This window comes from Sceloporus occidentalis, unplaced genomic scaffold (genome assembly GCF_023333645.1).
Source record: "Sceloporus occidentalis isolate IW3139 unplaced genomic scaffold, rSceOcc1.0.p SCAF_1, whole genome shotgun sequence".
NCBI lineage: Eukaryota > Metazoa > Chordata > Lepidosauria > Squamata > Phrynosomatidae > Sceloporus > Sceloporus occidentalis.
Genome location: NW_028316981.1, coordinates 300137178 through 300151231, shown reverse-complemented (window position 1 = coordinate 300151231; position 14054 = coordinate 300137178). Strand labels below are relative to the sequence as shown.

Below are 14054 nucleotides of genomic sequence, written 5' to 3'. Positions count from 1 at the left end.
ATACCCATAACCTAAGCGTAAATGTCCTAAAGGTACCAGATACTGTCTGATTTTGGAAGCTAAGCAGGATCAGTCCTAGTTAGTACAGAGTCAACAAGAGAGGCGTCTAGTGACTCCGTTAATGAGGTAATCTTGGATCATTTTCAGTCTTTGAGTACTGATGATATAGACAAGCTGCTTGGTAAGATAAAAAAGACCATCTGCCCTCTCAATCCCTGTCCATCTTGGCTGGCCATCCAGGGAGGTGAGGCAACTTTGAAGCTGCTACAATCCATAATCAATGCCTCCCTCAGGGAAGGTTGTTTTCCATCGAGCCTGAAATTGGCAGTGGTGAAACCCATTCTAAAGAAACCTTCCCTTGATCCCCTGGACAAAAAAATTATAGGCCGGTATCTCTTCTTCCCTTCTTGGGTAAGGTGATCGAGAGGGCGGTTGCAAACCAGCTCCAAGCAGTCTTGGATGACACCGTTTATCTCAATCCATTTCAAACTGGCTGCAGGTCGGGATACGGAGTGGAGACTGCCCTGTTGCCTTCGTCGATGATCTCCGTCTGTGCATTGACAGGGGAAGTGTGGCCCTGTTGGTGCTCTTGGACATCTCAGCGGCCTTCGATACCATAGACCATGGTATCCTTCTGGAACGCCTGAGAGAGTTGGGAATTGTTGGCTCTGCTTTGCAGTGGCTACGTTCCAACCTCTCGGGCAGATTCCAGATGGTGATGCTGGGGGACAGCTGCTCCTCTATGAGAGAGCTGACATCTGGTGTCCCTCAGGGCGCCATTCTGTCCCTCATACTGTTTAACATTTACATGAAGCCACTGGGTGAGATCATCCAGAGACATGGGGCAGGGGGTTATCAGTACGCCGATGACACCCAAATCTATTTCTCTATGTCTCGGACTGTTTCAGTGACCAAGAAGGACATCTCCCCCCTGAAGTCGGTAATGGATTGGATGAGGGAAAATAGACTTAAGCTGAATCCAAATAAAATGGAGGTACTTGTGATAGGTAACCCCAGTCCGGGTATGGAGATAAGCTTGCCGGTTCTATATGGGGTCACACTTCCCCTGAAAGACTGCGTCCGGAGCTTGGGGGTGCTCCTGGATTCGTCACTTCAACTGCCTTCTCAGATTGATGCGACAGCCAGGAGTGCCTGTTATCAGCTTCGGCTGATACGCCAGTTGCGTCCCTACCTGGAGCAGCGGGACCTAGAAATGGTTGTACATGCTCTAGTAACCTCTCGCCTTGATTTCTGCAATGTTCTCTACATGGGGCAACCATTGTGCCACATCTGGAAGCTCCAACTGATACAAAACATGGCAGCCAGACTGGTTGCTGGAAAATCCAAGTTTGACCATATTACACCTAATTTAAAATCATTACATTGGCTGCCTATTAGCTTCCGGGCACAGTACAAGGTGTTGGTTATCACCTATAAAGCCCTACATGGCCTGGGTCCAGTCTACTTGAAGGAATGCCTCCTCCCATACAATCCTTTCCATACACTCCGATCCTCCGGGAAAAACCTCTTACAATCTAGAAAGACCAGACTGGTGGTGACCTCCCGGAGGTCCTTCTCTGTCACCGCTCCAAAAATTTGGAATGACCTGACAGAAGAGATTCACCAATTATCCTCACTCGAGGCTTTTAAAAAGGCGACAAAAACCTTTCTCTTCTGGCAGGCCTTCCCTGATTGATAATGTCCAGAACCAATTGAATCTCCCTTTTATTATTTTTCTTACTTGTGATTTGTTTTTATCTTTGATGTATTGTTATGTACTTTTAAAACTTTTTTTTACTGTTTAATTTTATAGTTGGGAGGGAGGGTTGGGTTGGGGTTTTGTGGGGCTTGATGTTTTTATTGTGTATATTGTTTTTTCTTTGTTGTTACCCGCCTTGATCCTCAATCGGAAGAGGTGGGATATAAATATTTATTGTTGTTGTTGTTGTTGTTGTTGTTGTTATTACTTGGATTATAGACTGTCAAGAAATACCAGATGTTGTAGGCTATATTTCAGAGGAAGGAACTGACAAAACCACCTGAGTATTCTTTGGCTAAGAAAACTCCATGAAATTCATAGAGTTACCACAGTTATAGGCAACTCGAAGGCATGCATACACACACCATAGCACCAAAGCTCCAGTTTGGACTAATAATATTCCCACCATAGGTGCTTCTTGTGTTTTTTAAGATAGGATTGCCAGGTGAAATCAGAGACAGGGCTTTCGTTTAATGGTTGTGTAGTATAGCAAATTTCAATAGGTGTTGCTCCTGAAATCTCCTATTCTAAGGAACTATTAGAAGGAACTATGCCACTCATTTCGCCTGGCAAGCCTAATTTAAGATAAAGATAACGAGCTAACCAGGAGTGTGGTTATTAATGAGGTAAATTCCATTGATACAGTAGTTCTGTTCTCCATGCAGCTAACAGTAAGACTTAGCTCTGTAAGTCAATAAAAAACACTTCCTTGCCTTTACTGAGTTCTAATGCTGCTATCCAGATATTGTTGAGCTGCATGTCTCATCAACTTCAGGGTTGGTAACTGCAGTCCAGCAACATGTGGATAGCTGAACTTTCCTACAATGATTTAGATTAAGGGATGGAATGTCTTCCATGTTGGGGTTCAAATTCAATTTCAGAGAGGATCTGAGGTTCCACATCTGCTACTGGTGAGCAGGGCCAAAGACTGGACTCAAACTACCAGTATGTTTTAGTGTAAAACACTGACTGTTAATTAAGTCTTGTTAACTGCATCTTCCTCTTGTCTAGTGAGTCATGCCTTCTCATGATGTGGCTGAAGTATGACAGCCTCAATTTGGTCATCTTGATTTATTTGACCAGGTTTGATTTATTCTGGGATCCAGTTTTTTTGTCTTTTTAGTTATCCACAGTATCCACAGAACTCTTCTCCAGCACCACAGTTCAAATATGTTGATTTTCTTCCTCTCAGATTTCTTTACCATCCAGCTGTCAGTCACACTCATACATAGCCATAGGAAACACAATGGTATGGACAATCCTAACTTTAGTGTTTAGTTGTATATCTTTGCATTCCAGGATTTTGTCTAATTCTTTCAGAGCTACTCTTCCTTTTCCTAGTCTTCTAATTTCTTGGCTACAACCTCCAGTTCTGATTGAGCCAAAGCATGGGGAAGCTTTAACTATTTCAATCTCCTCATGGTGTACAACAAATTTATGTAAATCCTCCATGGTTGTTAGTTTTGTTTTGATCAACAGTAAGCTTTAACACTTTTTTCTTTGACTTTCCTTATTCGTTGTTTCAAGTGTTTGTTGTTTTCTGCTAGTAGAATGGTGTCATCTGCATAGCTTAGATTATTCATGTTCTTTCCTCTGATCTTCACTTCTCTTTCTTCTGAGTCTAAACCTGCTCCTTGAATGATGTTTTCTATATACTAGTTGAACAGACAGCGTGATAAAATGCATCTTTGCCTGACCCTCTTTCTGATTGAGAACCATTCTGTTTCTCCGTATTCTGTTCTTAAAGTTGTCTCTTTTCCTGAGTACAGGTTGCACATTAGGACAATCAAAATGTAGTGGCACACCCAATCCTTTTTGAGCAATCCATAGTTTTTGTGATCTATGCAATCAAAGGCTTTCTATAGTCTATAAAGTGCATGCTAATTTTCTTCTGGAATTCTCTGGTACTTTCCATTATCCAGTGTATTATTCTTGGGAGAGGTGTTTCAAGAATGGGGAAGTAATCTGTACAAAAGCTGGGAAAGCCCCAGATGAAGGTGTCATAGGGAAAAGATTATGACCATCTGAAATGGCTAGAGGGTCAAATTGGGTCAAACTGCAGATGAAGGTCAGCTGGATTCAGTCCCAGAGCTTGTCTATCCACATATTAATGGGACAAAAAATCCAAGGAAGTTTTTGCAAACTGCTGATATCCTTAGATAAGTACACCAGAAGAGCTGCACTCATAAATACAGGTACTATTTAGGAATGAAAACAATGTATTGCAACTTTGATTGACTAGTACTGTATCTAGTCTTGTTGCTCATTTGACTCATATCTACTCATTGATATTTATTATTGCTAATTAATTTTAATGAGTCATACATTCTGAAGAATGATAAATTTCTATGGAAAACAACAGTGGAATTTTTTTCCATTTCAGAAAAATTTCCATCCCTTATCACAATAGGCTAGTTTGTACAGGACATCCGATTATTACAAACCCCTGACAAAAATGAATTCACGCAGCCTTTTCCTGCATTTTTAGAACACGATGCCTGTTCCGTGAACAGTTCACACAGCTGTCTCTTTCTGTGGCAAAATGGTTGTATCCTGTTTTCCTGTACTGTGCCAGCTGAATTGTTTCCACAACAAACACATCTGTTAATTTTTCTCTGTGTTAAATTATTTGCAAGTTTTCAAGAGGAAGAACTGAATTTTTTTAGCTCTTAGGGAAACAAAAACACATCTCGCTTACTGTTTTTAATGTGGGAAGCTGAATGACACACAGATGTCTTCAGCTAACAGCTTTTTATTAAAATTTCTTCCAGCACAAAGCAAACATCTGATTTTAAAGAAACATATTATGAATTTAACACATTTTCTTTAGTTGCTAGTTCAGCTATATAGTCCCAGAATTTTTTTTTAATTATTATTATTTTGGCTTTTGAAAAGGGGATGAAGGCCCTAGTTGTTCCTGTCCAAAACTGAAAGAATTCCCTTTTAAAAACTGAAAGTTAACATGGCCTCTGTTGCCAGATCCTTAAAGAGGGAGCACATAACACGTATACCTGACCTTTATTTGCATACGCATACGCGATTTGGCAGGGATGGTCTCGATTAATACTATGTCATTCCACTTTTTCATCTGTACTTTTAAATGTCCTGGCATTTCTTTCCTCCTCCCATCTCCTACTTTGTACCAGGCATCACATTGCTAGGCAAGACTAACACTGGCATCAGAACCACTAGCTTTTTTCATTGGTAAAGATGATAAATTGGGATGCTTTACAGATCTTTCAAAGGTTCCTTTTTAAAACTGTGGATCCCAGAATGCTTCGACCAATTTGACACCAAAAAGTAACTTCTGCTTTCTTCTTAAGAAAGAAAGAAAGAAAGAAAGAAGAATAATCTTTATCCTTTTGAAGACTTGAACTAGTGGAACCTGGTTGCTGATAGAAGGATATTTTATGCATGAATTAAGCAGGAACTTAAAGATAGCTTGAAACATCATCTTATGTATTGTCTGATATGGCCTAGATATTCCTGGGCCAAAACCAATCCTGCTTTACTGACATAAACTTTAATAATGAGGAATCTTCTAGACCAATGGTTCTCAAATGGTGGGGCAGGATCCCTGGGTGTGCGTGCAAGAGTTGCTCAAGGGGGGCACGAGACTTGGAGGCTCTGATACCTCTTTCTCCTCTTCCCAAACTTTTTTTATGTGTAATTTAATGTAATGTACACAGGTCTTGAGTTAAATATTGAATTTACTTGAATAAAACTGTTCTAATTTGAACAATATTTCTTTATAAAATGTTAAAATAGGAATATGCATGGATGTGCAAATGAAAATGCACACACTAAATAAACAAAATATTTTTATTTATATACTACGTTGAGTTGGGGGGGGGCACAGTGTCCACATGCACATGTATAGCGGGGTCACAAGGGTAAAAAGTTTGAGTACCACTGTTCTAGACTGTAATTTCTTTCTGGGTCACTTAGGGGCTGTACAGACAGGCAGCTAAACGGCACCCCTTTTTGCATTGGATGGAGGCTGCGGCAACCGTATGCCACGGCCTTTGGAGGGAGCAAAAATAAGCTGCAAAAAGCGGCTTCTTCTTGCTCCCTCATAGGTGTGCTGATGCACCATGGTGATGTCCCTTCTATGTTGCGCTGTTTGGATGCTGCACTGGAGGTGCATCATGGCGCATGCTGTGTAGACCAGTGCATGCCACAATGACACCCTGCCGGCGGTGGTAGGGCTTTGAACCTGTGGATGCTCAGCCCTCGCCTCACCCACAGGCTAGTGCTTTTCGCCGGTCTGTACAGGGTCTTAGTGATGTTTAAAGATCTAGGCTACTCTCCCTATTCCAGATGTAATTTGATGCATTTGAAGGTTTGTCCAAGCTGTGTTGGGCAGAGGTGAGAGTTTGGAAAACAGCTGGCTAGGGGTTTTTGGAATTTGTAGTCCAAGAAAGGAAATTTTCTGAGTTCTGCCTCAAATGTTCAAACTATTGCTATCCCTAATAATAATAGTCTGAACAGTGACAACAGTACCAATTTTTAACTCTATTGTGACTCTGTTCTGAAAACCTGAAAAGGGTTTTAGAGACTTGGTGTGCGTCCAGGTGTTTCTGTTCATTTTTTAAAATCTCTACAACCTTTCCTGCAAAACTGTGAACTTTTGTTTCCATTCCCCCAAGCTGTTGCTCCTGTGGTTTCTAAAGTGGCTTGTGGTTGAAGTGGACTTCTGTAACAGAAAACATGAGAGACTCGGAGTTCCGGTTTGCCGTTCTTGTGTTTTCATCCTCCCGTCAAGCAGCAGCAGTGAAATGTTCTGGTGAAGCTTTTGTTTTCGTTAAACATTCATCTGTGGTAACTCTTTAAACACTTTTATAATCTGGTAATGGCATTATTGATTTGTTACTCCAGAGGTTCCTATTCAGGCATGGATTAGTAAAGGACACAGAATGGAGGATTCTCAAAGGACCACAGAGAAAAGGCTTTCCCATTTTCTACATTTATGGCACCCTTTTCATGTATGTTGCTTGCCAAAGAAACCCCAAATGCCAATATTGGGCACTTCACTTGGCACAAGATTCAAGTCAGAGTTTTGAGGCTGGACAGTTCCCTGGGGTCCACAAATTATCACTGGCTTTGGTGGCCCAGCAAAAATCTGTGGTTTCCAAGATGCAGAGTTGTATTCTTGGCTTTGCATCTCCTCTCCGCAAAAACAAACACAAAACCCTTGGCTTTCCTCTCTGGCTCTAATCTTGGAAGGAGCTTGGGAGTTAACTATGGTATGGTTTGTTGAAATCTGGTTTGTTGCGATGTGTGACTCTTCCTCTCCTGTAATAAGCCATAGTTTGTTAGCAGCTACAGACTCTGATCTGAATCCTTGCTATGTTGCTGGTTTATGGATTCTAGTTTGCTGTGATCACTGAAGCCACAGTTGTGGTTTATCTCGACTTATTTCCTTAGCGGTGCACTTCAAAACAGTTGCTGAAAAATAGAATGGGGGCAGGGAGAAACACGCAGAATTGGGGAAGACCAAGCCAAGGTTTGTTTGGTCAGATGAACAAACCATGGTGAATAGAATTCAGGGCTCTGGCTTTGACCTACAAAGCCTTAAACAGCTGGAGATTGAAATCTGAAAATCTGCCTTCTCTGGAATGAGCCTGCTTAGAATATGTGTTGTAACTGTGTAGTGTGTCCTTCTACCCTGAAAGGCTAGGTTGATGAGCACATGTGACAGGGCTTTCTCTGTAGTAGCACCGTGACTGTGGAACTCTTTCCCAGTGGAAATTAGGCAATCTCCATCCAGCTGGAAACCAAGAATGCACTTGTTTTGTATGGCCTTCGGACCCTAAAATCAGAATTGGGGTTTGAGGTGGTTTTAATTTTGATTCAAAACAGATTTTTTTAAATATTGCTTTGATTTGTTTTTAAATAATATTGTGTGTCTCCATTCAAATCCATTGTGGAAGGCTGAGAGATGATACACAAATATTTTAATCAAATTTTAAAAAATAACATTAATAGAAAAGGCTTAAAGTGCTTTGTTAATTTAGTGAGCTCAAAGATTTAATCTGTTTACATTATGCCATGCTGGCTCCACCGTTGTTGAGTTTCCAGCAGGCAGCAAAAATTATATTATTATAAAGGGTCTTTTTTAATGTTACTTTAAAATTGGCTATTTATATTGATTTTAATCTGTTTTTAAAGAAAGTTTTGAATTTATTAATTTATTTCATTTCTATGCTGCCTTTCTCCCAGAAAGAGACCTGAGGCAGCTCACAGATGAAATCATTTTAAAATTTACAATAAAATTTAAAAACAATTAAAACCATCTAACTAAAATTAAATAAATTATACAAAAGTTTAAAAACATAATGCAGTGGCTCAAGTGGTTAAGACGCTGACTCTTGATTTCAAGATCGGCAGGTTGGCAGTTTGAGGCCCAGGTGCCTTGTGATGCGGTGAGCTCCTATCCCTAGTCCCGGTTTCTGCCAACCTAGCAGTTTGAAAGCATGCAAAGGCAAGTAGATAAATAGGTACCACTTTGATGGGAAGGTAAATAGTGTTCTGTGCAGTCATGCTGGCCACATGATCACAGAGTAGTCTCTGACAATGCTGGCTCTTTGGCTTAATAATGAAATGAGCACCGTCTCCTATGGTTGGACACGACTTGATAACTTTGTCAATGGGGAATACCTTTACCTTTACTTAGAACATATACCCCATATAAAAACCTCACTGACATGGTTATAAATTATGAAGCTTGCTTGAATAAAAATGTCTTTGCCTGCTGGCAAAAGGAAAGCAGGGATGGGGACAGTCTAGCCTCCCATGGAAGGACATTCCAGAGGGTGTAAGCAGTCACTGAGAAGGGTCTCTCTTGTGTCCTCATGAAGTGATCTTGTGATGGTGAAAGCACTGAGAGAAGCCTTCTCTTGCAGATGTTAAGATCCCTTCAAGTTGGTTTGGGGAGATATGGATTTTATACTCTTTTGTATGCTGATTTGATAACCCCCAGTGGTTTTTAACACCACTGGATGACACCAAAAACAATGGCTTATTGTGACATCCAAACATGTCCAATAATTGGTCAAATGGGACCATGATCTGATTTGGTCAAACGCAGCTTCTCAGGTAACAAAACAGTTGTGAAGGGGCATGGAAACATATGTGATAGGATGAAGTCAGCTTAGGGCTATGGGTTTTTATTTCCACCACCACCACCTGATGCCAATGCTGCCCAGAACTTGGCCATGGATGAGGAAGGGAGAGAGTGTCAGAGGTTGTTACTTGTTCATGGGAAGTGTGCCTCATATGTATATTGGAAGAAACGCAGGTGCCGGAGTGAGTTTGAGGGAAACTGTTTAATTCTCCTTCAGTGATGCCTACTCATTGCTGCTGGCCTGCATCCTTCACTCTAGATTACCTTTTTGTGATGAATAGTCCCATTGTTGTGGTTCATGTTAATATTTCTTCAGGTTCTCTGCAAGAAAGCTGCTGGCTTTTTACCTGCATCCTTTGTCAATGGAAATCTACTGCTTTGCATGCCTTATCTTCCGCATACCAAGTGCTCAAGGCACTTGCAAACCACCAGAGAGTCCTTGGCATACTCTCCAGAATGAATGTTTAAAACATACACAACTTTGTGCTGGAGAAAATTGAGCAGTTTAGTAAGGTTAAGGATTTCTGTAATGTGCAGGCTGGCCCACCAAATCAAGTTGCATACAATTCTTACCAGGGTTCAGCACTCTTACTTGTGGTTTTTAATTCCTTCTTTTTTCCTGGCAGACAAAAATGAGCTTTATCAAGTATATAACAAAAGACAATAATATAACTGGAGATTGTGCAGGTATGGTCTAAGAACTGGCAGTAAAAAGCTTCATAGCAGACTTCCTAGAATCATAGAGTTGGAAGAGACCGCAAGGGCCATCCAGTCCAACCCCCTGCCATGCAGGAACCCTCCATCAAAGTATCCCCAACAGATGGCCATCCAGCCTCTGTTTGAAGACCTCCAAGGAAGGAGACTCCACTACACTCCGAGGGAGTGCGTTCCACTGTCGAACAGCCCTTACTCCTAATGTTGAGGTGGAATCTCTTTTCCTACAGTTTGCATCCATTGTTCTGCGTTCTAGTCTCCGGAGCAGCAAAAAACATGCTTGCTCCCTCCTCAATATGACATCCCTTCAAGCAGGGCTATCATATCACCTCTTAACCTTCTCTTCTCCAGGTTAAACATCCCCAGCTCCCTGAGTCTTTCCTCATAGGACATGATTTCCTGACCCTTCACCATTTGAGTTGCCCTCCTTTGGACATGCTCCAGTTTCTCCAAATCCTTTTTGAATTGTGGTGCCCAGAAATGCACACAATATTCCAGGTGAGGCCTGACCAAAGCAGAATAGAGTGATACTATTACTTCCCTTGATCTAGACACTATACTTCTATTGATGCAGCCTAGAATCGCATTGGCCTTTTTAGCTGCCACATCACACTGTTGACTCATGCTCAACTTGTGGTCTACTTGGACTCCTAAATCCCTTTCACACATAGTTTCATTCAGCCAGGTGTCCCCCATCCTATATCTGTGCAGTACCTTACATTTCTTTGTGTTGAATTTCATTTTTTTAGCCTTGGCCCAACTTTCCAGTCCATTCAGGTCACTTTGAATCTTGATCCTATCCTCTGAGGTGTTAGCTACTCCTCCTAATTTGGTGTCATCTGCAAATTTGATAAGCATGCCCCCAATTTTGTCATCCAAGTCATTGATAAAGATGTTGACTAGCACTGGGCCCAGGACAGAGCCCTGTGGGACCCCACTGGTCACTTCTCTCCAGGATGAAAAGGAGCCATGGTTGAGCACCCTTTGGGTTTGGCCGGTCAACCAATTACAAATCCATGTAACAGTTACCTTGTCTAGCCCACATTTTACAAGCTTGTTTTCAAGAATTTCATGGGGAACTTTGTCAAAGGCCTTACTAAAATCAAGATACACTATATCCACAGCATTCCCTTAATCTAATAAGCTGGTAATTCCTTTTCTTTTTCTCTCTCCACCTGTCCCACTTTTAATTGCAGGGGCCTCCAAAAGTGGTGCATAATTGCAGAATTTAAAAGCACACTCACAGAACAATTATTAGTAGGAATTTAAATTCTTCTGACTTCTCACACCAGGGGCATTTCTCTGGGGCAGGGAGACCACAATGGGAGACACCTTGGAGGTTGGTGTCTCTTGGTGCACTTGTGAGAAGGGTGCACATCTCCACAGATAGACCGGGGCTCATAGAGATTTAAGGTCTTGGGGCGGACACATTCTGCCCACCCTCTGGCAACAAGGAAGATGACTGGGACATTGTCGAAACACCACAGTGAAAACCTGAAGGCCATTCCCTTCACCAAATAGTACCAGGACTCATTCAAGAGATGTAAGCAGGTCTGGTAGACTGGAATGACCTAGGACACAGATGGTCTCTTTGGGTGCTCTGGTCTACCAGCCATAGATGGCAAATAAATTGGAGACTTTCTCTTCTACACCAGCCTGATCTACTCTTTTAGGACCATTGGCCTGGCTGGGGTTGTGACAGGCAGCTTGGGGGTGACAGCATGAGTTACTGCACTGGATTGACACCAACCCTAGTGATGCCACTGGCTCAGACTGTCATATTCAAAGCTTATTCCTCATGAGGGCTAGACACTTCACTTTTTCAGAAGTACATTTCTGGAAAAAGTCTACCAGAGTGCCTTGAAATATATTGCTGTTAATTAAAATGGGCTTTGGACAAGTGTGAATTCAGGCAGGGGATTGGCTTCAGAGCAGACCTCTAGTGTCAGGGTGGATTCCTGAAACATGAGGCATAATAAATGAGTGCTTTTGTAACTGTTTAGGCTTCATCTTGTATAGATATGTTCAACAATATAAAATGGCTAGGTTTTTCAGCATTGCTGTGGATCAAAATTCTTTTTGATCATGAATATAGTGTTCTCTGAAGGGATGCAGTGGCTTAGTGGTTAAGATGTCAATTCTGACTATCAGAAGATCGGAAGGTTGGCAGCTCAAGGCCCGAGTGCTACATGATGGGATGAGCTCCTGTCACTAGTCCCAGCTTCTGCCAACCTAGCAATTCGAAAGCATGCAAATGCAAGTAGATAAATAGGTACCACTTCAGTGGGAAGGTAATAGCAGTTGGTGCAGTCATGCTGGCCACATGACAACCGGAGTAGTTCTCTGACAACACTGGCTCTTCAGCTTAATAAAGGAGATGAGCACCACTCCCTACAGTCAGTTCTGACTAGTCATTCATGTGAAGGGACTACCTTTACCTATTTATAGTGTTTTTTGCACCTTAGGAATTAGTGCAGAAGTAGGGATGAACTCCAGGTCCTCCACTGATTAAAAAAACAAATCATAGTAATAGTAGTAGTTGTTGTAGTAGTAGTTAGTTTGGAGAAGTGATGGCTGTAGTTCCTGTGTCAGTAGGATGGAAAATCAACTCTGGGGTTCAACCCAATCTGTAGGAAACACTCCAAGGTGATGAAACTATCTGGAGGCTTCACTGATTGTAAATACCCAGGTGGAAGATGCTTCCCTTTGGGATGAGCAGTATGTTCTGATATCCCTCCTGACCAAATAACATTTCAGTGGAAGGATCCATCGGATTGGCCTCAGCCAGGTGGTCATTGCCCCAATCATATGATCATTGTGTGCTTCTTTTAATGGCACGGACTTGGGTCACAGGATCAGCTCCCACCCACTGTGACATGTGAGTGGTACTGAAGACCACTGTGTTTCAAAGTAAACAGGAATGCTATTTGCATAGGCTGATGTAATGTGGAAATGAATTTCAGAACTGGGTAATACTGAACCTTATATTTCATTATGTGCTATTGTGTAATCCATCCCCCCCCCCCCCCCCAAATTAACAGGTCTGTTGCCTTTCTCCCCAATGAAAACTGACTCCCTTACAGCTTAATAGCAAGTTAATGAAATGCTTTGCCAGGGATGCATGCCTCAAAAACTAACAACAGAAGCACTTTGCTCATTGAACTGGTTAGAGATGAGAATTTTCTTCCTTATTGCTCTTATTCCTGTTTACATAGCATAGCCAAGAGGATTAAAGAAAAATGATTAAGAGCATTTTAGCATGCATCAAAGGCTTCTATTGATTCTGCTTAACCAGGCAAGTGTAAACCAAGATGCACCAAAGCTATGGGCTAGAAAGCAAATAATTTGACATTTCAACTGCCTTCCAGATCAATGGGTGGATTTCAAAGGAAGATCCTGTTCTTTAACTAGAATAATACACAATATTAAATGTTGCAACAAGCCATTTGTTAACCTGGGGAAAGTCCTCCTCCAATTAGTCTGAGAGTAATATGCAATACAACCCAAGGGATGAAATGAGAGTTAGCCCTAACAGTTGTGGAGCATGCCACTCTGAGCAAGAGTGGAAATCTCTTCCTGTTCAGTGGCCGAAAGGAGTTTCAATGAAGTTTTCAGGGGCCATGTTCCAGGGATACAGTGGGCCCTTGGTACCCACTGTAGTTTGGTTCCAGGATCCCCTGTGGATACCAAAATCCATGGATGCTCAAGTCCCATTAAATACAGTGGCATAGTAAAATGGTGTCCCTGATATAAAATGGCAAAATCAAGCTTTGCTTTTTGGAATTTATATTTTAAAAAATATTTTTATTTTTTAAAAATATATTTCTAATTCTCAGTCCATTTCCAAGTTTCTACCACCATTTTGCTGGTGGTGGTGGAACCCGACTACAAGGCTTTTTTTCTTTCCCTATAGAAATTTGTGTGTATTTTCTTTTTCTTTTTTAAAATATTTATTTGAGTTGATGGGGGCGGGTTACAGACGGGCAAAAAGGGGTGTGTTCATGACGTCATGAAGGTATAGCCTTCAGACGGCCCTTACCTGAATGCCGCCATGAACACGCCGCCCGCACGCCCCAAGCGGGAAGAAGCAGCATTAAAAAGGTGCTGCTTTTCCCCGCTTCTTTTCTATATACTGCGCAGCTGCGCATCTCCGTCTGTAAGCTGCTGCACCGGTACGCCAGAATTGTTACGCCGCTAATTTAAGTTTCCCATTTAAAGGCTCCGAGTCAGCTGCGTCGCATAATGAGTCGGGGTCCTGGAACATGCGCAGTTTGCACCGAGGCTCTAATTAGAGCGTCAGATGCCATGCAGATGTGGAAGCTGCAGCACAGCTGCACTCTATTTTAATGCTCGTAACCCTAACCCTAACCCTAACCCTAGAGCAACATGTACGCATGCGCTGCTAGAATCGGGGAAAGTTTGGGATTTAAAGTGAACCCCTACACACATTCCTGT

General features: G+C 41.9%; 1 protein-coding gene across 4 annotated transcripts in view; it reads left to right on the top strand.

Annotated features, from left to right (window-relative positions):
- Window positions 1-14054, top strand: part of NEDD4L (NEDD4 like E3 ubiquitin protein ligase) — a 362032-nt gene that overhangs the window by 77734 nt on the left and 270244 nt on the right. The window lies entirely within an intron of this gene.